The following is a 4,059-nucleotide window of genomic DNA, read 5'->3' on the forward strand; positions in this document are numbered from 1 at the left end:
GAGGAGCTGGTTATCAAATCTAGTACATTCTGATTAAAGTGGACAGGAAACACAAAAAACACAGAGATGCACACATACCTGTACAATGTACACAAACACACACACAGCAAGGGCACCACAGGAGAGAGGTTTTCAACAACAGATTGAGCTTTAATCCATCACGCTTTGGTCTCCCTCTTGAATTCTCTCCATCACACACCCAATAAAAAAGAACACACAAACACGCTCGCACCACAACCGCACAGCAAAAAACTAATTCACACTTACTGTCCCACCAAGCGCGAGTAAAAAAAACGTTTTTTTGTGTGTGTTGCTTTCATGCAGACTGCACACATATCTTTTTTTATGGGAAAGAAATCAATTTCTAACTCAGTGACAGCTTCCATTTAATGGCATTGACCCTGACACACACGCACGCTATGGCACAAGCTATAGAAAATTCATCTGACCACCATCCTCATATCCTCTCCACCTGTCCCAATTCAATCAGACATTCTGGCCCTGGGAATATATTTCGGTCTTTCTCATTTGCTCCTGTCTGACAGATTGGAAGTGAGGCGGGAACCACCGGAAGGAGGGGGGGGCATCAGATGATGGGGGGGGCACAGGGGAGAGTTAAGGCAGTAAAAGGCTGTGGGAGAATTATCAAATGGCCGATGCAGGGGAGGCTGAATTCAAAGACGAATGGAAAAGTAAAGAGATGGAGGAGAGTACTAATTGCACTCTGCAATTAGTACCACCCAGATGGGTCCCTGTGCGTTTATATGAAAACAGCATGCACATTATATGTCAGCTGTTTACATCTTTTCACACGTCACAGAGGGTTCAGGGGTTGGCTTTGTTACGCGAGAGATCGTTCAAACATCTGACCGTTCACTTTAAACTAATGTAATTTGATGTAATGTAAAACTGATCCAACGGGGAACTTAAGTGGCAATGTAGAGAAAGGTCGATGGGATAACCCTCTGCAGGCATAATTACATTGAGAGTGCATTATAATCTATTATCAAAGCGTAACATTTGCAGCAACACACATCACGTAAATACTCTGGGGCAACTGTGTAGTTAATAACAGAAAACAATACAACAAATAAGGAATGTACAGTATATCTATACATGTACATTGCTTGTCATAACACATTGTTGTTTGTAGTTTAATATCTCTTTACCACTTTTTATTTTATCATTTCTGAGAGAAACAATTAAGACCACAAGGTATCGTCTCTCACCTGGTTACCTGAATCTGAAGGATGAGGTTCACGTTTAATCAGTAGAGGTTGTCGCACAGTGCTGGGGCGCCTGAGGTGCATAACCCAATTTAACATGAGTAGGCTGCTCTCAACAAGCTGCTTATCTGCAAGACCCACATTTCCCTTCACTCACTACACACGTCTACTCAAAGAGAACCACACACACACACACACACACACACACACACACACACACACACACACACACACACACACACACACACACACACACACACACACACACACACACACACACACACACACACACACACACACACACACACACACACACACACAAGATTGAGTGAGATAAAGCAATTAACAGAATGGAGGACAAGCACCGCACAATACCGGCAGCCTCAAAGCCGGTGTAGCTCAGTAAGTAGCGCGTGGCGCTAATATTCGGCAGGGTCTGACTCTACATTCTCCAACACGTTGGCACTGGAGTGAATTTCGATTACCTTGAAAGAATATGCCAATGTTAAAAATCTCCATCATGTCTTCTTTTGATTACAGCGACGTGCTCGGCTTCATTTGACATTTTCTGACAATCAATATTATTAAAAAATGCCGTCTTCTACAAATCTTCACGCATGCCTCATGGTATTAGCATGCTTCATCCTTTAGAGAAACAATACAGTCAATACAGTTTCAATTGATCAGTTGATGGACAGAAAATGAACCAACAACAATACATACGACACATGAACGAAATATAATATATAAGTATAATCCCTGGCTAACAAAATAAGATACATTTGTTGATGCATTTCTCATTAATTAGATTGTTACTGAATATTGGGAATCACCGCACTGTTCCTTTATTGAGCTATGAGTAATGCTTTACCTCTTTATAGAGAAAATGTTGTATTTTTGGCTTCAGCAAAAAGCATTGTACAAATAAAGCGAGTGTACCTCCATGTGTATCTCTATACTTGTGTGTCTTAGAGCAGTGTTTAACACACCAACAGTCGCAGGTTTTATGAGCCGTTGCTAATGTGAGCTTCTGCAGCCATAAACCACATTAGGAAGAGAGTGTCGATGTGTGTGTGTGTGTGTGTCGCTATTACTCGACCATGGGGGAGTTGTTGCCCAGCCGCTCTGATCACCATGTAAATCAGAGCAGTAAAGGAGGACTCAGTGACAGGAATCGACCCCCTAGGCCAGCGTGTGTCCAGATAATGTTGCAGACATTTAGACAAGTGACACGATAAGTAAGCGACTGTGGCCGAGATAGGAAGTGATGCAGGATTTCACACTCGTTCTTAGTGAAAATGTCACGGCAAAAACTAAATGCTATACGCTGTGTTTTATCAAAACGTTCTTCAAATTTAATGGACCAAAAAAAAACAACAATACGTCTGAAATGCTGTCTGGTGAATCAGTGCGAGTTGCTCTCGTGCCGTCTTCACAACCTGATTAAAAAGACACACCCTCAGTCTGCTAAAGACAACACCTTGGCTGTCCTTGAATCCACCCTGACCCACAGGTCAATCACGCAATATGTTCTCCTGTCCAAGTGAGCGATGTGTGAGCGTGTGATTGAGAGTGAAATAAATCACAGATCTCAATAACTAACCAAAATAAAACTCTGTCCAATTCCAGCACATTGACCTAAAGCTGATCCCTGGAAGTGGGAATTCAGTTCAGGTTCTTATAGAGCCAAAGCTAATGCTGCTATCTCTACAAATGGAAATATACATCCAGAGTGGGCTCTCACCCCCACGCCCCGTTTCGGGGGAAAACAATTACAATCCAACCATACATCGAATTGCAGGATCTTTGGTTTTCCATCACTGAAGAAACGTTTTGCTAAGTACCCGTAAAAAAATGAAGCCTGGCAACATCTCCACAACAAAGTGTGCAAGGACGAGACACACGAGCAGTCGAGAGTATCAGACAAGTTGTAAACAAGCCAACAGTTTAGACACATTATCCAAAGCACTTTGTTTTGAGCGCACACTAAATGTCAGAAATACTCTTCTGAATTGGCTGATTGTTGAAAACCTGTCTGGTTGTCTCACTGCTCGTGTTCCCCAAATATCAGCCATTAGCTCGGAGAGTGCAATAGTGTTTGAACGACGACCAAATAAATGAAAATAACACGACGTCAGAATTATCCTTAAATGTGTCCCAGGACAAAATGTTCCCCAGTAATTACCTTAATGATTGACAACAACAACAACTTAATAACCAAGCTGCTGTATATCTTCTTTTTCCTTCTGAATCACTCTTTAGAGCCTGTTTCCTAAGTGTTATTAATGTTTTAATAATGGTAATATATAGTAATGATGCATATTATTATCAAGAAATGAAAGGATACACATTATTTTACCTCCCTGTTGAATGACCTGGGCACAGATCTACATTGTGGCATGGCAGTGTGCAGGCAGGTGTGTGTTCTCAGAGTTTTAGCATAAATTCAACATTTAGCTCCAAAGCAAATTGTTTCGCTAAAGCTCCCGACGTCCAAAACAAAATGACAACTTTGTAAAGAGCCAGATGTGACTTTACAAGGGAATCTGTTGCTTGCGAATCTTCCCCTCTAGGAATCAGAAACAGAAATGCACTCGTACTGTCACACCCACCAGCTGTCTGCAAGCCCCCAGCGCGCACCATGCGCTGTGCTTTGTGTGGATACATTCGAATGCCATAGTTGCGTAGTGCTCTTAGACCACACACCCACCAATTACACTCCATTTCATGCTCCGGCTGGCAGGCCCATGTTACATAACCACACTACACAGCATTTACAACTCGCTGGGTACTAAAAAAAAAATCCAACATATTCGTCACTAAAAAATAAAAA

This window comes from Anarhichas minor, unplaced genomic scaffold (assembly GCF_050575085.1).
Source record: "Anarhichas minor isolate MPS153535 unplaced genomic scaffold, ASM5057508v1 ptg000002l, whole genome shotgun sequence".
Taxonomy (NCBI): domain Eukaryota; kingdom Metazoa; phylum Chordata; class Actinopteri; order Perciformes; family Anarhichadidae; genus Anarhichas; species Anarhichas minor.